Consider the following 24,259-nt stretch of genomic DNA (forward strand, 5'->3'; position numbering starts at 1 on the left):
TTTTTCCCTGGACTATGTCTATAAATCTTTTCAAATTGACAGATATCCCGATGATGAGTTCTGGTCCAATGTTCGCAGTGAAGCAGTCAGGAACACGAGTAATAGATACCATTTATGAGCCTTTACGAGGTGCCAGCCAGTGTTCTAGGCAGTTTACTTTGTTGTAATAAAACAACCCTAAGAGGTCTTAAATCATAGTGAGGCATAAAGGTTTGGTAAGTGGCCCAAAGTCACACAGTAAGTGGTGAAGCTGGGATTATAGCAGAGGCGTGTGGCTCCAATGTCCACATTATTCACCACATGCTACGCTTTCTCTCCATGGATGTCTTGAATCTTAAATAGACACATATTGAGTGAAAAATATGTAGTCATTATTTCCCCACACTAATCATGACACATCTAGCACTGACTACCATTATTCATGTAACAGTCATGAGCTTGGAAATTGCTATTTAATTATAAACATATGAAAAATGAAAAAAAGTCAGCAGAATAGAATAAGGGAGAGGTGCACTAATAGTTTAATAGATGGTTGACTATAAAGGATTCTCAGTTTATCTAAGTTAATCATACCGTTTTTCAGTAAGAAAACACAAACAGATTTTTAAATGCATTCAGAAAATGACTGAAATTCATCCGTCTTATATTGAATTTGGAATTTGTCTTCTAGTATGCTTTTTTTGGGAATCTGGACAATAAGTTTCTATTTTTGAGTGCTCTAAGTATTTAAATAGTGTTATAAATAAAACCATGTCCCCTGTTCTGTGCCTCTTTGTACAGTGTCTGTTTTCTCCTCTCTCACTATCTTGTTTACCCCAAGAATTCAGAAAAAATATACTCATTGCTAAAGAGGCAGTTGATGATAATCATGATTTAGTTCACTCAAGTTCAAAATTAGATGCTGAAAATCAGGATATTGTTGTAAGTGTGATAAAAAATTATGAAACAGGCAAGGATATGATCTAGAGACTTATAGCTCCTTATAAGGTGAAAACACAGTCAGACTAAGTAATTGCTACAGGGAATAATGTGATAAATAATATTTTACTATTTATACAGGTTAATGTCCATTCTCTTGATGTTTAATGAGATATTCATAAAAACTGAACATCCTTCGAGGCATGAAGGCCCAATGTCTAATAGTGGAATTCCATAGTCCTGAGTGATATATTTTAGAGGATGTTGTTTTTGATGCTACACCAATCATAAAGTAAAAATACCACAAAACTACAAACACAAAGGACTGAATCTATGCCAATTTACTTATTTAGAGTTTATTACCACCACCATAAAGTAAGTTGAGACCAAAAATCGGTTGCCTATTCACCATAGCTAACAGTCATGCCAAAAAATACATTTTAAATAAAGAGTTATGAAAGATATGAATGGCTGTTGGGCTTTTAACTCTTCTTCTGTACAGAATATTCACTAAAACTTAGAGTCTGAAGCTGTCACCTGCAGGCTAAAATTAAATCTTTGAGGAGATGAGGAACTCAATAGAGACTTACACAATATTGATCATGTGTGTAAATAACTATTGAGGATACAATGATGAAAGTGTGTTCTGTGACATTATTGATGCATTCATGTTCCTGTTCACTATTTCATCACAGGTTCTGCCCTCCTGAGCTCTCAACTCTATTACGAGCCTTAGAGAAGAGTAAATGGGAACAAGTAACAATGTTACAGAATTTGTCCTCCCAGGCCTCTCTCAGGATCCTGATGTGCAAAAAGCATTATTTGTAATGTTTTTACTCACATACAATGTGACTATGGTGGGCAACCTGCTCATTGTGGTGACCATTATTGCCATCCCCTTCTTGGACTCCCCAGTGTCTTTCTTCCTTGCCTGCCTGTCATTTATTGATGCTATATATTCCACTTCCTTTTCCCCTAAGTTGATGATACACTTACTCTGTGATAAAAAAGACTGTTTCCTTCCTGGCTTGCATGGGCCAGCTATTTATAAACTACCCATTTGGTGGTATTGAGGTCTTTCTTTTGGTGGATATGGCCTGTGATCACTATGTGGACATCTGTAAGCTACTGCACTATTTGACCATCATGAATTGGCAGGTTTGCATCCTCCTGTTCATGGTGGCTGTGACTGGAGGTTTTTGCATTCTATGTTTCAAATTGTTGTTGTGTACAGTCTCCCTTTCTGTGGCCCCAATGTCATTGACCACTTTGCGACATGTACCCATTATTGGAACTGGTGTGCACTAACACTTACTTTATAGGCCTCACTGTGATTGCCAATGGTGGAGCAGTCTGTATGGTCATCTTCATCCTTCTACTAATCTCCTATGGAGTCATCCTAAACTCCCTTAAAACTTATAGTCAGGAAGGCGGGCATAAAGCCCTGTCTACCTGCAGCTCCAACATTACTGTTGTGTCCCCTTTTTTGATCCCTGTATTTTCATCTATGTTAGACCTGATTCAAACTTTCCTATTGATAAATTCATGACTGTGTTTTATACAATTATCACACCCATGTTGAATCCATTAATATACACACTGAGAAATTTAGAGGTGAGAATTGCTGTGAAAAAACTCTGGTGTAAAAACTTAACTATAGTAAGAATAAGGGTGTAGTGGCTGGGTGCAGTGGCTCACACCTGTAATCCTAGTACTTTGAGAGGCCGGAGCAGGTGGATCATGAGGGCAGGAGTTTGAGACCACCCTCTCCAATATGGTGAAACACCATTTCTACTAAAAAATACAAAAATTATCTGGGCGTGGTGGCACGTGCCTGTAGTCCCAGCTACTCACGAGGCTAGGGAGTAGAGTCACTTGAACCCAGGAGGTGGAGGTTGCAGTGAGCCGAGATCGTGCCACCGCACTCTAGCCTGGGTGACAGAGTGAGACACCATCTCAAAAAAAAACAGAATGGATACGGGTGTTCCTTTTCTTTTAGTAGAGGTATAAGTAAATGACATATTTGCTGTGATACTGTTAGACATCTAAGGACAATTCAGGTATACTAGGTTGGGAAGGCAGGATTTAGAATCTCCCTTCTCAAAGAGATGTTATCTCATCATGGCATCTGTTTGAATGTTCAAGATCTCAAATTCTATATCTAGAATGAGTGTGGATGGGTTCCATGGGTAGAGTTTCTATTGTGCACTTTTTAAATTATGGTTTTTCTGTATTTACAGATCTATTGAGACAGGGAATTTCTTCCACATGCCCAGCATGTAATGGGGAAAGAGAGGTCTAGGCAATTAAAATAGGTGCTTCTGTTCACAAGGGAAGGCAATGGTGCTTTCTTCAGTGTGATTTACTTGAAGACTTTGTAGAATATATAAGCACCATACTCACACATATCTTTGAAACTGGAAATGTATAATTGCATTCATACCACTGAGAAACAGGAGTGGAAACCTCTGTGAAAGATTCCTTTTGTTCTGAAAGTTATGCTTATGAATATGAGCTGCCTCCTAAATATGTTTCTATACATACTATTTCCATTTTATTAAGACGTTTTGTTACACTATGCCCTTAATGACATTAGGTAGTGTCTCTCTGAAATCCCAATAACTTATCAGTAGTTGCCTTTCCAATGGGCTTCCTCTGGACACTCTGTCAGGAATTATTGAACCCCAGATCCCAATAATCATCACAGGGTGGCAGGAGTAGCTTTCTGCTAGAGTCTCCAGTCTGCATATGTTCATAGATATATACATGTAATTCTAAAAATGACTGTGCATTAAGGTTCTTGGGTCTAATGGCATTGCATGAGTAACTTCCCATTATGAGACTTCCAGAGCCCTTGTCATTTATTTCTAACCACTGTATGTTGGAGATCTAGTGGTATAATTGCTAAGGTCTGTGAAATGTCTCTGATGGTCACGAACTATGCTGTTCCCAGAATCTTGCATGATTAGTCTATGCTCTGTTTGTTGACTAGACTGATCAATCACATTTGAATACTAATATTTACTGTAGTCTCCACACTCTTCCACATTGCTTATTCTGAGGAAGAAACTACTACAATATTATCATAGTAATGAATTAATTTATTTCAGTTATGTTCATGTCTAAGTTTCATTTCACCAAATTATGGCATTATGCTAAGAGTATATCTTTGGGGAAAACGGAAACCATATGTTGCATTTCTGTCCACAAAAGCAAACTATTCTGGATATTCTTTTAATCCTAAAAGTTGATCTGGAAGCCCAAAGATATAAGATTTGTAGTTAAAATTTTGAAAGACTAATGAATCATTCTGAATAAGATAGATTACAATTTTATAACAATTAAAATAATATGGTGCTGTTTGAAATATAAAGATAAGTAAATGAAAGTACTTGTAAATTAAAACCGTTCCATAAACACATTTAAAATGCAGCTGTTTCAGTTAGCATGTTTTTGATTCAAATGATAGAACACTGAATTCAAACTTTTTTGAAATATAACAATATTGATTGGTTAGCATAATTGCACTTTTCAATATTGTGGAAATATTCAAGGTGAGTTGATAAAATGGACCAATTATGTTTTTAAAGAAGGCTTTTCTTTGTTTGTTTTGTCCCATGAGTCACAATATTGGATTAAATCTGGCTCTCCTATCACAAGAAGGATGGCTATCTGTATTGATTTAGAGAGCGCTCTTCTCACAACTGTGGCAGAGGTAATTGACCTGATTGTGATGTGGAATGGAGATGTTATAACACAATGGTTGCAAGAAATAATACTTTTTTCTTTCCAGTTGACTTACTTGAGCACATCTTGACATTTCCTTTTCCAATAGTGATAATAAATGAGAAAGTGCAGGAGTCCTTTCCTGAATGGGTGTAATGAACAGGGATGAGACATTTTGAGCATGAAAGTCTGGACTATCCCATTCAATAAGTTATGAGATCTGCAGAGATGCTAGCGGAAGGTGAAACGGGAAAAAATTGATAAGGAAGAAGTTGGTAAATAGCAGTTGCATCTCTGAGATCAGCTGCAGTTGCAACAGACATAGTTTGTCATGGAACCTTTCTCTTCTAGCTCCCCTCAAGTAAGAGAATCCTAAAAGAGCTGTTCTGATAATGTATAAGAATATATAAATTGAAGTGGCATAAGTGCTATATTATGGTCTATATGAAGAGGCTCTGCCTTGCCCTTCATTTAGGAAAGAAGAATTTATTTTTCCAGTTGTTGGGTGTTCTGTTAGTAGACAGCATTCAGATGATAGCCCCTTCAGTGTCTTAAACATTGCAGAAATCCACCTCAATAAAGGTCTCATGCCCTTTCTCAGAGCAGTCCCTCTTTGCATCCAGGTTAATATTTAGGTTCAGGTAAACTTATAGCACAAGCAGGAAATATGATCCTTTTCTAGAAGAAAATAATTAATTTTGTTAAAAATTACAAATCTAGATAATTTAAATGACAATAATCATAGGAACATGTAGAATTGGACCTTGTGTATATTGAAATGGAGAAGGACATTGATTAGGCTGCATGGGGAATGTTTATCAGTGTGAAGATAATCTGTCATCAATATATGTGGCACAAGGTTTATGTTGACTAAAATTACTGAGCACTTACTGGGTGTCAAACATATAGAAGAAAGCATTCCAAGTGTTTAGGGTGGTATGTTCAGGTGTCACCATGACTCACCCTTTAGGAGGCCATTCCAATGTTCTATCTAGACAACAGCTTCTAGGTGATGGGAAATTTGCTGATAGCGCTGAATTCTATGGTGGTGAGTGATTTGCTGTACTTTATTCATTAGAAAAGATATCCCCTGGTCAGAAATGACAATGATTATGATAGCATGGCAATGGATCCTTTCCCATGAATAATAAATAAGACTAAAGTACTGGGACAATCATATAACCAGAATATATAATATAATGTCCAGGTGCTGTCTTCACCACATTGAGATTTGCAGTGAAGTAAGCTGGCAGAGGGATGTTGGCTGGTTTCCCTAGCTATTTGTGCCACATTAGGGAGTCAATGATGGACATTGCTGATGGCATTTTGGACCTTGAGCACTGACAGTAGCTAGAGCAGCCATGGTGAAAGGCAGATTTTATTCTTTGAGCCCTTGTAAAGTATTCGTCTCTGCCACAGTGACTACAAAGGTGACTAGAAAAGAAAAAAAAAAAGCCTGACTGACATCAAAAATATAGTTCATGTTGCTGACCAGATTTCTGCAAGCCTCCTCTGCAGCAGATTTTCTTTGACAGGCATTTAAGTGGAAACTAACTGTTGCATTTGTGCTCAGTCTGGGATATCCATACCACTCCAACTGCTTTGTAATCTTTTTTCCAGTTTTAAATTTCAATTTCCTCAATATCTTATCAAATCCCTTAGCCACGTTTCTGAATCTTTGTGGACCCATAACTCAGGCCATTTCTCTTTCCACATGAAATGGAAAACCTAACATAATCCTCAAAATACTGCTCACCGGGATGCTTTTCCTTTACTTCATTGCTTCAGTACCACCTTCCAGGGAGAGTACTGTGCAGCATTTGTCCAGTTTCACCTGCTTTTGCCATAGCAAGCAGATCGGTAAAGTCTTTTGTTGTTTTCTTTCAAGCATAGTTTGTTTTGTTGATTTTAGTGTTACTGTGGTATACTTCACAAATATTTTATGCACTTAAAGTGTACAATATGATGTTTGATATATGTATACATTGTGAAGTGATTACCACTATGTAGCTAGTTAATATATCCATTATCTCACAGTTACCTTTATTTGTGATAAGAGAATTTAAGGTATATTCTCTTAGCAAATTTCATGTATCCAATATGTATTACTAATTATGATCAACAAGCTGTACCTGAGCTCTTCAGAATTTATTCATACTGCGTAACTGAAACTTTGTAACCTTTGGCCAGCACCTCATTTTCTTCAGGCCCAGTCCCTGGAAACCACCATTCTAGTCTCTGTCTTTCATGAGTTTGACTTTTTTTAGATTGCACTCATAAGTGAATCATGTGGCATTTATGTTTCAGTAGAAAAAAGAACTCTTGTGCAGTATTGTTGGAAATGTAAATTGCTGTGGCCATTATAGGGCACTCTATGGAGGTTCCTCATAGAATTATAATTAAAAATATCATCTAGCAATATGACTTCTTGTAATATATGTGAAGGAAATGAAATTAATATCTTGAATGCCTGCACTTCCATGTATAGTGGAGCATTATTCATAGTAGTCAAAATATGAAAACAAAAGTTCATCAAAGATGAATTGGTAAAGACAATACATATCCAATGTGGAATGATATATATGTATCTATATGCCTAATATGATATTATTAATTATAGTTCATTCTGTACCTTAGATTACTAGAGTGTATTCATTCTGTATCGCTCACAATTTGTGTCCTATGTGTAATACAGTATTATGCAATAAATATATATATAACCCAACATTATTCAACCTTAAAAAAGAGGAAGATCCTGCCATTTTTGACCATGTCTATGGACCTGGAGGACTTTAATAACTTCATTATTTTATTTCACTTTTAATTAACGAATAATAATATTATGTATGCATAGGTTACCTTGTGATGTTTTGAGATCACTTGCAATAATATTGATGAACCTGGAGCGCATTTTGCTACGTGAAATGAGTTCTTGAATGAACATTTAGTGTGTTAGTTTTACAGTCTTTATTATTTTCTAATTAAGAACTAAGATTTTGGCTGACTTTTAGGAGCTTTGGTAGGTTGTATTTTTATAAACATTAGGCTCAAAAAAATTTCTAATTTCCATTATAATTTATTTTACCAAAAGCTTGTTAAAAAGTAATGTATTTAATTTTCAAATATGCAGAAATTTCTGGATAATTTCATTTTTTATTTTTTCATAAGTTATTGGGGTATAAGTGGTACAGGTGGTATTTGGTTATGTGAGTAGTTTCTTTAGTGGTGATTTGTGAGATTTTTGTACACTATCCACACAACTATATTGGTTGTGTTTTATTCCTTGCCCTCCTCCCACTCTTCGCCCCAAGTCCTCAAAGTCCATTGTACTATTCTCATGCCTTTGCATCCTGATAGCTTAGTTCTCACATATCAGTGAGAACATAGAATGTTTGGTTTTCCATTCCTGAGTTACTTCACCTAGAATAATAGTCTCCAGTCGCACCCAGGCCACATCAAATGCTGTTAATTCATTCCACTTTATGGCTGAGTAGTATTCCATCATACATATATATATATATATATATATATATATAAATTAATATATATTATCTATCTATCTACCTACATACCTATCATTTATCTACACACACACACACACATATACGTACATAAAATATGGTATTATTAACTACAGACCTCATGCTGTACCTTACATCACCAGTACTTCTACATCCAACATAAATAAAAATTTCTACCATTTGCCCTTTGTGTTTGTATATATAATGCAATAATATTTCATAATAGAATATTAGTCAACCCTTCAAAAGAACATTCTGTCATTTTTGACAACATGAATTAACCTGGAGGTCTTAATAACCTCTCTGTTTTTTTTTTTTGTTTTTAATTGACAAACAGTAATTGTATGTATTTGTGGGGTACACTGTGAGATTTTTATGTCATATGCAATAGCACAAACGTACCTAGAGGACATTATGCTAAGTGAAATGATTTCTTAAATAGATATTTAGTGCTCTGATTTTCAGTCTTTGTTATTTTCTAGCAAATACAAGTAATATTTTAGCTGAGCCTTACAAGCTTTGCTATGTTGTGTTTTCATTATCATTAGGTTCAAAGCATTTTCTAACTTCTGTGATTTATTTTTACTAATGGATAATTTGGAACTGGATTGTTTAATTTTGAGATATACAGAAAATGTCTGGCTAATTTAGGTTTTTATTTTCTAGCTGATTTTCTTGATGTTCAGTCACATATTTTATTATTATAATATTTTGAAATCCATTGATAATTACTTTATGAACCAGCATATGGTTGGTTTTGGAAAATGTTTCATATGCACTTAAAAAGAATGTATATTTTGCAGCTGTTGGATGTGGTGGACTCTTATGTCAATGGGTCAAATTTATTAATGATTTTCCTGTATTATTGCTGATTTGCCTATTTCTTCTTTTAGTTCAATCTATTATTAAAAAATAACTTAAAAAGTGGTGTTTTTAGGTACACAAAAATTTAAAATTTTATCTTCATGTTACTAATCTTTTGCCATTACAAAAGTCTATTTCTGGCAATATTTCTTTCCTTGAAGTCCAGTGTTGTCTGCTATTAGCATAGAAACAGTGTTCTTTTGGTCAGTTTATGAGTTTATTCTATTATTTTATTTTTATCTTTTAATCCTGTTATTTAAGATGTTTCTCTTATAAGAGTCTTAACATTGTGTTCTAGTTCTTAAATAGGAGAAATTTGCTGATTAAAAAAGTAATTATATGCTAGATTTAAATCCAACATAAATAAAAATAGGTATATTTTGCCGTTTGTGTTTGTATATATAATGCAATAATATTTCATAATAGAATATATTGTGTTTTATTCAATACCAATTATATATTGCATTTGGATTTAAATCCAACATATATTTAATTCCCTTGGTTTTGTATTTATTAATGTTACATATGATTAATATTCATTTTATTTATTCCTATATTGCTTGTTTCAATTAGTTTTCCTTTTTTCTTGCATTTTCTTTTTTTCTATTTCAAAGCTTTTTTCTTCTTCCCTGAGATCAGTTTTTTTAGAGCTCTTATTCTATGGTTTTTGGCTGGTTCTAGAATCTCTTAAGTAAGTTTTTAAATCAGAAAACTCTGCATTTTACATTGACTTTTGTGAGATTTTGAATGGATTCTATGTTGACATTAATATTCATTTAGCACTGTGAAGGTGTATTTCCTTGGTCTTCTAGTTTCCTTTTATTTTTATTATTTTACTTTAAGTTCTAGGGTACAGGTGCACAACGCGCAGTTTTGTTACATATGTATACATGTGCCATGTTGGTTTGCTGCTCCCGTTAACTCATCATTTACATTAGGTGTATCTCCTAATGTTATCCCTCCCCCCACCATCCGGCAGGCCCTGGTGCGTGATGTTCCACACCCTGTGTCCATGTGTTCTCATTGTTCAATTGCCACCTATGAGTGAGAACATGAGGGGTTTTCACTGCTTCTTTTAAGAAATTGTCTGTTATCATATTATTTTATTTTATTTCTTTTTTTTTTCTTTTTTCTTTGAGAGAGGGTCTGGAATCTGTCCTCCAGGCTGGAATGCAATGGTGCCATCTTGGCTCACTGCAACCTCCGCCTCCAGGTTCAAGCAATTCTCACGCATCAGCCTCCCAAGTAGCTGGGATTACAGGCACCAGCCACCACACTCATTTAATTTTGTATTTTTAGTAGAGATGGGATTTCTCCATGTTGGTCACGCTGGTCTCAAACTCCTGACCTCAAATGACCCACCTGCCTCGGCCTCCCAATATACTAGGATTACAGGCATGAGGTACCGCACCTGGCCTTATTATTATTTCCTTGAATTCAGTATGTTCTTAAAATTTTTGTCTGTATTTTGCTTTTATTCTGCTGTCCCTTTTCTGTTTATCCTTTTTAAACAAATTATTTTTTAAAATTCATTTTTGTGAAACTTTTAACACCTTATACATTCATAACAATATTTTCAGTAGTTTTAGAGAATTTTCAGCTATTCTTTTTCTCTTCTTTTTCTAAAATCGTAATTAAAAGTATGGCGGAGTTTTGCACTACATCCTTTATATCTCTTTTATTCTATTTTCTTCATTGGCTTTTTTTGTTCTCTGATTTGGTCTGCATATTTTCTCCTAGTATTTCTTGCAATTTACTAATTCTCTAATTTTTTGTCTCTAATTTGCTGTTAAATTCAATCATTGAGTTTTTGATTCATCATTGTATATTTTAGTTTTCAATTTATTTGGTTTATTTTATTATCTCTCTTGTGTTTTAATATTTGTACATACTAAGTTTATCTAAAAATGCTTATTTTTCATTATTTGGATCATCTATGTTTGTTTTTATTGCACTTCCCCTCAATCAGGTCATGTGTTCTATACTTTGTTACTTTTTTTGATTTCCAATTTTGCATATGGAATGTAAAAAAGGCAATTCAAGAATTTTTTTGGATCTTTTTTAACAGGGAATTTCCTATGTTTCTACTTGAGAGTTGGAATTGGAGAAGTAAAATAATCCCAGATCGTCTTAATTCAATCAAGAAATTAGATAATGCAAGCTGGACTTCAGTTCCTTTGAGGACTGCACCTATGTCTGTGCATTCCTACTCCAAGAGTAAATCCCCTTGCGGTCTCAAATGAAAGCCTTGTTGTTTACAAAGGACTTTTTTCTTTGGTAGACCTTCAATTTTTACATGTTTTCACTTAGGGTAACGCCTCTACAGAAATTTTCCCCCAGCTTTTTAGGCTACCATTTATGGCTTTTAGAATTATTTCATAGTTTTAGAGAAAAGAGACTCCAAATGCGACGTTCTGCTCTCTAGCTTTCTTTCTCTTTTTTGAGACAAGGTCTTGCTATTTTGACCAAGCTGGACTCAAACTCCTGGGGTCCAGGGATTCTCCCACCTCAGTCTTAAAAATAGCTGGGACTACATAACATGCTGATTGTTTTGGCTATGTCCCCACCCAAAACTCATTTTCAATTGTAATCCCCATAATCCCTATGTGTCCTGGGAGGGACCAGGTGGGAGGTAATTGAATCGTGGGGGCAGTTTCCACATGCTGCTCTGATGATCTTGAGCAAGTTCTCATGAGTTCTGATGGTTTTATAAGTGTCTGGCATTTCCTCTGCTGGCACTCATTCTCTCTCTTGCTGCCCTGTGAAGAGGCATGAATGTCAGTTACCTGAGGCCCCCCGGCCATGCGGAACTGTGATTCAATTGAACTTCTTTTCTTTATAAATTACCAGTCTCGAGTATTTCTTTATAGCAATGTGAGAATGGACTAATACATACGCATTTCTCCTTTTATAAAGAAATATACATTGTATCTATATTTAACATTCTAAATTGGTAATAGATAGGGACTGCAGAGAATTACTATTGACTATGGGATATTTTTGGCAATTTCTATGTTAGTTGATATTTTTGATGTATTTTTTATTATTGGAGCTAATTAATTCAGATTCTGGGCTGTTGTAGGCATCATCTGATCTAACAAATATTTTTGTGTCATTTAGAAAAGTGGAAAGCACTAGTAGGTATTTGAATTCAGCTAGAAGGGGCATAGAGAATTATGGCTTATTTTTATATTATTTCTCCATCTTGGAGTCATAATTTAATCCACAGTATCTCTGATCATATCTGATAGCTCTTCATAATTAAAGATATGTTTGTGCATCTTTTACCACTTACCAATAAGAGAGCACTGTGATTATGGACATGCTCTTCTAATTTTTGAAGTGACACATATTACATTTGGTGTGAATTAATTTAATCCATTTATTACATAAGTTGAAAATGACAAACTTTTAGTGGAGCTCGTTACATGATAAAGACCTTAGCTGGTTCAGATAAGTATTTATGGGACTCTTTCTTTAAGGCTCTTATGACCCAGAAGATCTGATATTTAACTAAACGTATGCTGAGATGAAGGTGTTCAATGAAGCCAATGGTAAGCCAAGTAATGAATATAGCAGTGGAAGCTCTTAAGTACTGCTCCCTATTGCCAAAAAAAATTTCTTTATTGAAGAAACAGTTACTGAATTGATACTAGAATAAAATTAAAGGATTGAATTAATGGACTACAGATTATTATAATTATATCTGACATTGATTCAGGCCTTGAACAAAAGCCTGTATTTTAACTTAAAACTGCAGAACTGTGATTACCTACCTTTCAAAGAATCAGAATGTCAGCTTTTGTTCTTAGTCTCTGTGCCTCTGAGGCTCAGGGCTCGTTGGGTTGGGCTTTCTAACAGGAAGGGTAAGGCACTCCTTGCTGTGAAAATGCTTAGGGAAGAGAACTTGGGACTGCTTCTCCCTCTATTCTGGCTGAAGTATTACTTGCCTTACTTCAGTATTTCATAATATGACACTGATAATTTATTATTCAATTTACTTTAGAATTTTTCTTTGCACATGAAAGGCTTTTCACTTTACTTGGCATTTAGCTACTCTTCCTTGATGAGACACAAGTCTTTTTCCTCTAGGGATTTTCTAAGGGGAATAAAAGTTTTCAGAGAGATTACTTCATGTGAATTTATTCCAAATATTTGAATTAACTAACCTATGATAACCTTACTGTCTCTTTTGTTTAAAACAGTGATGATGTAAAAGTCATAGATTGTGTCTACACATAATTATTTTCCTGATGGAATAACCCAAGAGATATCTGAAGAGTTAAATTTCTGCCCAAGGTAGAGTATGTCTTCAGTTGGTATCAAGTCCTCTAGGTGTGATATTTTCTTGTCATATCCTCCATTTCTTATAAAAATTTGTGGAAGTTATAAATTTACTAGGATGAGGTGGGGGAGATATAGGGACATTTTTGATTAGAAAAGATGTGGACTTAGGGGTATGCTATTTGAATGATACTTGAATGACTGAAAGACTGAAGAGTTTAGATTCTGCTTGTAAGAAAGCTCTATCATTGATTATTTCCATGAAGTTAAATTTCAGCATTGTCCTTGATAGGAACAAAGTGTAATACCTGGGCAGATGAATGTTATCAAAAATACTCAATCACAGTAAAGTACTTATGGTTGCTTTGCCATAATTGAGATAAGTTTCACGTAACAAATTTTAATGTTGGTAAATTTTTGTTTTACTTGTGTTACAAATTAGGGAATTGTCCAGGTTAATTTCCACTAATTAGGTCAATTTTTGCATAGTTATGAAAAGACAGTGTCTTTGTTTTTCTATGAAGAACTTTTCCAGCAGGTAAGAATATTTAACTACTTTTCTACATTGTTTCAGCTTCTTCATATTTTGATCATCTGCTTTGGATGGTGCCAAGCGGCTCTAATGACTAAGATAATGAGAAGCCTGTGTGTAACTGTGGAAACTGTAGCCTCTAGGCACTATTTCTATCCATGGATCAGCCATCCATATCCATGTGTTTTAGGATCACATATACATGCCTGAGGTAGCTACATTAACATTTAGTGAAAGAAGCGTTGCTTTTCTGGACCACGATGTGAGTATTTGAAACCACTGACAAGAGATATTCATTGAAAATTCATGTGATATGTTGAAATGTGGCTAATGTCTTAAATACCATATGATTTTGTTGAAGGAATTCTAATTGGGAAAGTTAAGCTAGCAAACATGAAAATTTTTTGGAATATACAATTTATAGTTGGTTTTAATATATAGCTTATATTTTCCTTTTCTCTTTGCCAAATAATAAAAACATGTTCCATATTACATGTACAATAAACCAATGGATTTATAATCTTCATTTATGGGATGTTATATTTTATATGATTTATTAATAAATGGGTACAACCACTTTCAGCTATATTTCATTACAGAGTTTAAAATTGCAGGTCATTTCAAGTGTGTTAGAGTGTGAAGGAAGCAATGCCTGTTATGTGGATTTTTACTTATGAATCCAAAAATAATCCTAGCAAACATACTCATAAATATATATGCTCAGGAAAGTACCTAGTCCACTGTCATTTAAATAGATTCATAAAACTGTGACTGTGAAATAAATACTATAGAGTTTTTTTTTGTTTTTATGGCATTCTATCTTTTGAAAATGTCTTGTTCTTAGGAAATTATGTTAAATCTTTTTTTCTAGAAAAATGTTAACTTAGCAGTTTACATTGAAAGCCTAGTAATGCTATCTTTCAGTTTCTAAAGTATTCAATTTTTAATTACTTAAATTCTAGAGGATAGTTTACAGACCCTATTTTTTACAAGTTAACATTTAAATTGCCAAAAGAATTATCCTGCTGAAATCTAGTTCTGATGATGAAATAGGGAAAAGTCACTAAACCTTGCAGAAAGTAAGGTGTGAGAAAATACCAGAATTGGCTATGGACTACAATATTCACTTGTGTTTTCAGCAGGTTTCTTTCTATCAGTCTATAACTTCAGCAATGCCAGAAATCTAGAATCAGCTGGAAGTGGTAATATGAATGAGTCATGTGGAATGTTCATCACAGCTGTCTTCTAGAGACAACTCAAATTCTCTCTGCACACGTCCCCTGCCACTGCAAGATTTCTATAAATGGAATCATGCTGTCTACATTTGAGACTTAGTAATTCTGCAGTTTTCCTCAGCAGTGAGTAATAAGAAAGTTTAGGTTTGTATCTCTACTCGTCCCATTGTTCTCTGTAATTTAAGTTTGTCCATAATTGTCAGATCTAGAGACTTTGAGGAATAATTTTATTTTGAATTTTTTCTTTTTTTAACTGGGATCCTGTCTGTGTTAGTCTATCCCAAAAAACATCCTGAGTCACCCCAGGAACCCACAGGAGGTAACACTTTCAGTATTTCCTCGCTAAAAGGGATCTTTCTGAAGCAGATTTTAAGAGAATACTGGCCTCACTTAATTATCTCATTAATCTTCTTATAGTGTGTGAATACTCATTTATTAAATACAGTTTCTCTGTTTTCTGAGTTTAGCCTTCTTTTCGTTTTCTGAGTCTCTCTGATGGTGCTTCCAACTTTTTCACTATTCATCTGGTTGCTTCTCATCAAGATAAATTCCATCACAGGTAAAATTACTACTCATATAGCTAAATCATTATTTTCTAAGGCATACAATTTTATTGTGTGCCCCACAAAGCTCTTCTTGAATTATAGGTATCTTATCCTTTTTCTCCTGGACTGTGTCTATAAATCTTTTCAATTGATAAAGATCAGCATGATTTGTTCTGATCCTATGTTCATGGTGAAGTATTCAGGATCACTAATAATAGCTATCATTTATTGAGCCCTTCCCAGGTGCCAGCCATTATTCTAGGCACTTTACTTTGTTTTAATAAAACAACAACTCTACGAGGTAAGGACAGGGATCCCCGTTTTTAAATTGATGAAAGTAAGGGACAGAGAGCTTTAGTAAATGACCAAGAATTGTAAATGGCCAAAAATCTCATAAAAATAGTGAAGCTGAAGTTGTAGCTGAAGCAGTGTGGCTCCAGTGTCCACATCATCGACCACGTGCTACAGTTTCTCTCTAAGGATGTCTTGGATCTTACCTAGATAGGTACATACTTGGTGAGAAACTTACAGTCACTATTTACTCACTGTAGTCATGAAACCCCATGTCCCACTGACTACCATTTTTCATGTAAGAGTCATGAGATTTGCAATTTTTATTTAATTATAATTTTTTAAAAAATTAAAAAAATTGTCAGCAGAATACCGTAAAGGGGAGGTACACTAATATTTCTGTAGATAGTTGACTAGAAAGGATTCTGAATTTCTCAAATTTAATCTCATGTTTTCCAGTGAGCAAACTGAGACAGACTTGTAAATGTATTCAGAAAATTACTCAAATCCATGTCTTCTTACACTGAACTTGGAATTTGTCCTAGAGTATGCTTCATTTTGGAATCTGCTAACTAAGATTCTATTTTTGAGTACTCTCTGTATCCAAATAGTGCTGTGAATAAAACCATGTCCCACTGTTCTGTACCTCTTTCTACAGTGTCTATTTTCTCCTCTCTCACTACCTTGCTCAACCCAAGAATTCAGAAAAAAATACTCGTGGCATATTTGGTTTTTGGTGATAGTCATGAGTTAGTTCACTTGAGTTCAAATTAATTGCTGAAAATTAGAATATTGTATGTAAGTGTTGTAAAAATTGTGGTATAGGCAAGGATAAATCCCAGCTCCTTATAAGATAGACAGAGAGTCAGACCAAGTAATTCCTATAGGGAATAATGTAATTAATAATATCACAGCAATTTATACAGTTCAGAGTCCTGTCTAATGAAAGACGAGTGAAGACTGAACATCTTTAAAGGCATGAAGGAATGAAGTCTAACAGTAGAAGGCAGTAGAAGTACAGATTGAGATATTTCAGAAGATGTTATTCTTGGTGCTACACAGATCATATCATAAAGATACCACAAATACAAACACAAAGGACTAAATCTATGTCAAATTATTTATTTAGAGTTTATTGCCACCACCAGAAGGTAAGTTTCCTGAGACCAACAACCTGTTGCGTATTCATCATAGCTGACTTCTGTGCCAAGAAAAATGTTTTAAATAAGAAGTTATAGGGAGGAGCCAAGATGGCCGAATAGGAACAGCTAGGGTCTACAGCTCCCAGCATGAGCGACACAGAACACGGGTGATTTCTGCATTTCCATCTGAGGCACCGGGTTCATCTCACTAGGGAGTGCCAGACAGTGGGTGCAGGCCAGTGGGTGCGCGCACCGTGTGCCAGCCGAAGCAGGGCAAGGCATTGCCTCACTTGGGAAGTGCAAGCGGTCAGGGAGTTCCCTTTCTGAGTCAAAGAAAGGGGTGATGGATGGCACCTGGAAAATCGGGTCACTCCCACCGGAATACTGCGCTTTTCCGATGGGCTTAAAAAACGGCACACCATGAGATTACATCCCGCACCTGGCTCAGAGGGTCCTACGTCCAGGGAGTATCGCTGATTGCTAGCACAGCAGTCTGAGATCAAACTGCAAGGCAGCAGCGAGGCTGGGGGAGGGGCGCCCGCCATTGCCCAGGCTTGCTTAGGTAAACAAAGCAGCCGGGAAGCTCCAACTGGGTGTAGTCCACCACAGCTCAAGGAGGCCTGCCTGCCTCTGTAGGCTCCACCTCTGGGGGCAGGGCACAGACAAACAAAAAGACAGCAGTAACCTCTGCAGACTTAAATGTCCCTGTCTGACAGCTTTGAAGAGAGCAGTGGTTCTCCCAGCACGCAGCTGGAGATCTGAGAACGGGCAGACTGCCTCCTCAAGGGGGTACCTGACCCCTGACCCCCGAGCAGCCTAACTGGGAGGCACCCCCCAGCAAGGGCACACTGACACCTCACACTGCAGGGTACTCCAACAGACCTGCAGCTGAGGGTCCTGTCTTTTAGAAGGAAAACTAACAAACAGAAAGCACATCCACACCAAAAACCCATCTGTACATCACCATCATCAAAAACCAAAAGTAGATAAAACCACAAAGATGGGGAAAAAACAGAACAGAAAAACTGGAAACTCTAAAAAGCAGAGCACCTCTCCTCCTCCAAAGGAACACAGTTCCTCACCAGCAATGGAACAAAGCTGGATGGAGAATGACCTTGACGAGCTGAGAGAAGAAGGCTTCAGACGATCAAATTACTCTGAGCTACGGGAGGACATTCAAGCCAAAGGCAAAGAAGTTGAAAACTTTGAAAAAAAATTAGAAGAATGTATAACTACAATAACCAATACAGAGAAGTGCTTAAAGGAGCTGAAAACAAAGGCTCGAGAACTACGTGAAGAATGCAGGAGCCTCAGGAGCCGATGCGATCAACTGGAAGAAAGGGTATCAGTGATGGAAGATGAAATGAATGAAATGAAGCGAGAAGGGAAGTTTAGAGAAAAAAGAATAAAAAGAAATGAGCAAAGCCTCCAAGAAATATGGGACTATGTGAAAAGACCAAATCTATGTCTGATTGGTGTACCTGAAAGTGACAGGGAGAATGGAACCAAGTTGGAAAACACTCTGCAGGATATTATCCAGGAGAAATTCCCCAATCTAGCAAGGCAGGCCAACATTCAGATTCAGGAAACACAGAGAACACCGCAAAGATACTCCTCGAGAAGAGCAACTCCAAGACACATAATTGTCAGATTCACCAAAGTGGAAATGAAGGAAAAAATGTTAAGGGCAGCCAGAGAGAAAGGTCGGGTTACCCTCACAGGGAAGCCCATCAGACTAACAGTGGATCTCTCGGCAGAAACCCTACAAGCCAGAAGAGAGTGGGGGCCAATATTCAACATTCTTAAAGAAAAGAATTTTCAACCCAGAATTTCATATCCAGCCAAACTAACCTTCATAAGTGAAGGAGAAATAAAATACTTTACAGACAAGCAAATGCTGAGAGATTTTGTCACCACCAGGCCTGCCTTACAAGAGCTCCTGAAGGAAGCACTAAACATGGAAAGGAAAAACCGGTACCAGCTGCTGCAAAATCATGCCAAAATGTAAAGACCATCGAGACTAGGAAGAAACTGCATCAACTAACAAACAAAATAACCAGCTAACATCATAATCACAGGATCCAATTCACACATAACAATATTAACTTTAAATGTAAATGGAATAAATGCTCCAAATAAGACACAGACTGGCAAATTGGATAAAGAGTCAAGACCCATCAGTGTGCTGTATTCAGGAAGCCCATCTCACGTGCAGAGACACACATAGGCTCAAAATAAAAGGATGGAGGAAGATCTACCAAGCAAATGGAAAACAAAAAAAGGCAGGGGTTGCAATCCTAGTCTCTGATAAAACAGACTTTAAACCAACAAAGATCAAAAGAGACAAAGAAGGCCATTACATAATGGTAAAGGGATCAATTCAACAAGAGGAGCTAACTATCCTAAATATATATGCACCCGATACAGGAGCACCAAGAATCATAAAGCAAGTCCTGAGTGACCTACAAAGAGACTTAGACTCCCACACATTAATAATGGGAGACTTTAACACCCCACTGTCAACATTAGACAGATCAATGAGACAGAAAGTCAACAAGGATACCCAGGAATTGAACTCAGCTCTGCACCAAGCGGACCTAATAGACATCTACAGAACTCTCCACCCCAAATCAACAGAATATACATTTTTTTCGGCACCACACCACACCTATTCCAAAATTGACCACATACTTGGAAGTAAAGCTCTCCTCAGCAAATGTAAAAGAACAGAAATTATAACAAACTACCTCTCAGACCACAGTGCAATCAAACTAGAACTCAGGATTAAGAATCTCACTCAAAACCACTAAACTACATGGAAACTGAACAACCTGCTCCTGAATGACCACTGGGTACATAACGAAATGAAGGCAGAAATAAAGATGTTCTTCGAAACCAACGAGAATGAAGGCACAACATACCAGAATCTCTGGGACACATTCAAAGCAGTGTGTAGAGGGAAATTTATAGCACTAAATGCCCACAAGAGAAAGCAGGAAAGATCCAAAATTGACACCCTAACATCACAATTAAAAGAACTAGAAAAGCAAGAGCAAACACATTCAAAAGCTAGCAGAAGGCAAGAAATAACTAAAATCAGAGCAGAACTGAAGGAAATAGAGACACAAAAAACCCTTCAAAAAATCAATGAATCCAGGAGCTGGTTTTTTGAAAAGATCAACAAAATTGATAGACCGCTAGCAAGACTAATAAAGAAAAAAAGAGAGAAGAATCAAATAGACACAATAAAAAATGATAAAGGGGATATCACCACCGATCCCACAGAAATACAAACTACCATCAGAGAATACTACAAACACCTCTACACAAATAAACTAGAAAATCTAGAAGAAATGGATACATTCCTCGACACATACACTCTCCCAAGAGTAAACCAGGAAGAAGTTGAATCACTGAATAGATCAATAACAGGAGCTGAAATTGTGGCAATAATCAATAGTTTACCAAACAAAAAGAGTCCAGGTCCAGATGGATTCACAGCCGAATTCTACCAGAGGTACAAGGAGGAACTGGTACCATTCCTTCTGAAACTATTCCAATCAATAGAAAAAGAGGGAATCCACCCTAACTCATTTTTTGAGGCCAGCATCATTCTGATACCAAAGCCAGGCAGAGACACAACAAAAACAAGAGAATTTTAGACCAATATCCTTGATGAACATTGATGCAAAAATCCTCAATAAAATACTGGCAAACCGAATCCAGCAGCACATCAAAAAGCTTATCCACCATGATCAAGTGGGCTTCATCCCTGGGATGCAAGGCTGGTTGAATATACACAAATCAATAAATGTAATCCAGCATATAAAAAGAGCCAAAGACAAAAACCACATGATTATCTCACTAGATGCAGAAAAAGCCTTTGACAAAATTCAACAACCCTTCATGCTAAAAACTCTCAATAAATTAGGTATTGATGGGACGTATTTCAAAATAATAAGAGCTATCTATGACAAACCCACAGCCAATATCATGCTGAATGGGCAAAAACTGGAAGCATTCCCTTTGAAAACTGGCACAAGACAGGGATGCCCTCTCTCACCGCTCCTATTCAACATAGTGTTGGAAGTTCTGGCCACGGCAATCAGGCAGGAGAAGGAAATAAAGGGTATTCAATTAGGAAAAGAGGAAGTCAAATTGTCCCTGTTTGCAGACGACATGATTGTATATCTAGAAAACCCCATTGTCTCAGCCCAAAATCTCCTTAAGCTGATAAGCAACTTCAGCAAAGTCTCAGGATACAAAATCAATGTACAAAAATCACAAGCATTCTTATACACCAACAACAGACAAACAGAGAGCCAAATCATGAGTGAACTCCCATTCACAATTGCTTCACAGAGAATAAAATACCTAGGAATCCAACTTACAAGGGATGTGAAGGACCTCTTCAAGGAGAACTACAAACCACTGCTCAAGGAAATAAAAGAGGATACAATCAAATGGAAGAACATTCCATGCTCATGGGTAGGAAGAATCAATATCGTGAAAATGGCCATACTGCCCAAGGTAATTTACAGATTGAATGCCATCCCCATCAAGCTACCAATGACTTTCTTCACAGAACTGGAAAAAACTACTTTAAAGTTCATATGGAACCAAAAAAGAGCCCCCATCACCAAGTCAATCCTAAGCCAAAAGAACAAAGCTGGAGGCATCACACTACCTGACTTCAAACTATACTACAAGGCTACAGTAACCAAAACAGCATGGTACTGGTACCAAAACAGACATATAGATCAACGGAACAGAACAGAGCTGTCAGAAATAACACCGCATACCTACAACTATCTGATCTTTGACAAACCTGAGGAAAACAAGCAATGGGGAAAGGATTCCCTATTTAATAAATGGTGGTGAGAAAACTGGCTAGCCATATGTAGAAAGCTGAAACTGGATCCCTTCCTTACACCTTATACAAAAATCAATTCAAGATGGATTAAAGATTTAAACGTTAGACCTAAAACCATAAAAACCCTAGAAGAAAACCTAGGCATTACCATTCAGGACATAGGCGTGGGCAAGGACTTCATGTCCAAAACACCAAAAGCAATGGCAACAAAAGACAAAATGGACAAACGGGATCCAATTAAACTAAAGAGCTTCTGCACAGCAAAAGAAACTACCATCAGAGTGAATAGGCAACCTACAACATGGGAGAAAATTTTTGCAACCTACTCATCTGACAAAGGGCTAATATCCAGAATCTACAATGAACTCAAACAAATTTACAAGAAAAAAACAAACAACCCCATCAAAAAGTGGGCGAAGGACATGAACAGACACTTCTCAAAAGAAGACATTTATGCAGCCAAAAAACACATGAAAAAATGCTCATCATCACTGGCCATCAGAGAAATGCAAATCAAAACCACTATGAGATATCATCTCACACCAGTTAGAATGGCAATCATTAAAAAGTCAGGAAACAACAGGTGCTGGAGAGGATGTGGAGAAATAGGAACACTTTTACACTGTTGGTGGGACTCTAAACTAGTTCAACCATTGTGGAAGTCAGTGTGGTGATTCCTCAGGGATCTAGAACTAGAAATACCATTTGACCCAGCCATCCCATTACTGGGTATATACCCAAAGGACTATAAATCATGCTGCTATAAAGACACATGCACACGGATGTTTATTGCAGCATTATTCACAATAGCAAAGACTTGGAACCAACCCAAATGTCCAACAATGATAGACTGGATTAAGAAAATGTGGCACATATACACCATGGAATACTATGCAGCCATAAAAAATGATGAGTTCACGTCCTTTGTAGGGACATGGATGAAATTGGAAAACATCATTCTCAGTAAACTATCGCAAGAACAAAAAACCAAACACCGCATATTCTCACTCATAGGTGGGAATTGAACAATGAGATCACATGGACACAGGAAGGGGAATATCACACTCTGGGGACTGTTGTGGGGTGGGTGGAGGGGGGAGGGATAGCATTGGGAGATATACCTAATGCTAGATGATGAGTTAGTGGGTGCAACACACCAGCATGGCACATGTATACATATGTAACTAACCTGCACAATGTGCACATGTGCCCTAAAACTTAAAGTATAATTAAAAAAAAAGAAAAAAATGAATAAATATTGGCTTATTTCCATTATACCTTTTTCCTGGATCCGTAAGTTGACTAAGTATTTATTGGCATGTTTCCTAATATTTGAAGCATATTCTAGGTATATTTATGAGTTATTAATTTATTCATAGCAAATTATTTCAAAACTTAGTGATTCAAACAATATGTACTCATTCTCAATTTCTGTAGGTCAGGAAACTAAGGATGGTTTAGTAGGTTCACATGCTTCAAAGTCTCTCACAAAGCTGTAATCAAGGTGCTTTTGGGGCTACCAGCTCATATGAAAGCTTGGCTGAGGAAGGATCCACTTGCACACTGGGTGTTGGTATTAGTAGTTATTTGAATTCAGCTGGAAGGAACATAGAGAATTAGGTCCTATTTTTATATTAGTTTTTCATCTTGGAGTCATAATTTAAGCCACAGAACCTTTGATTATATCTGATAGTTCTTCAGAATTAAAGATACGTTTGTGCATCTTTTAGCACTTACCAGTAAAACAGCACAGTGCTTTTAGACATATTCTTCAAATTTTAGCAGTCGTACATATTACATTTAGGGTAGATGAATTTAATCCATTCATTAGGTAAGTTGAAAATGACCAACTTTTAATGGAGCCCGTTACATGATAGAGACCTTAGCTCATTCAGATAGGTATTTATGGGACTCTTTATCTAAGGTTCTTATGACATAAAGATCCAATATTTAACTAAATGTATAACGAGAAGAAAGTGTTCCTTGAAGCCAATGGTAAGCCAAGTCACAAAAGTAACAACGGAAGCCCTTAAACACTGCTCCCTTGTTGGAAAATGAAAATTTCTTTATTGTAGAAAGTTATTGAATTGATACTGGATACAATTTAAAAAATGAGTTAATGGATGTATTAGTCCGTTTTCACACTGCTGATAAAGACATACCTAAGACTAGGTAGAAAAAGAGGTTTAATTGGACTTTCAGTTCCACATGGCTGGGGAGGCCTCAGAATAATGGTGGGAGGTTAGCTGCCCTTCTTACAGGGTGGTGGCAAGAGAAAAATGAGGAAGATACAATTCTGGTTGAAATTTGGGTGGGGACACAGCCAAA

General features: G+C 36.4%; 1 pseudogene; it reads left to right on the forward strand.

The window, feature by feature from the left end:
* Positions 1-1,664: 1,664 nt before the first annotated feature.
* LOC109028709 (olfactory receptor 4A5-like) lies at positions 1,665-2,595 on the forward strand (annotated as a pseudogene).
* Positions 2,596-24,259: the final 21,664 nt, after the last annotated feature.

The sequence above is a fragment of the Gorilla gorilla genome, chromosome 9 (genome assembly GCF_029281585.2).
Source record: "Gorilla gorilla gorilla isolate KB3781 chromosome 9, NHGRI_mGorGor1-v2.1_pri, whole genome shotgun sequence".
Taxonomy (NCBI): domain Eukaryota; kingdom Metazoa; phylum Chordata; class Mammalia; order Primates; family Hominidae; genus Gorilla; species Gorilla gorilla.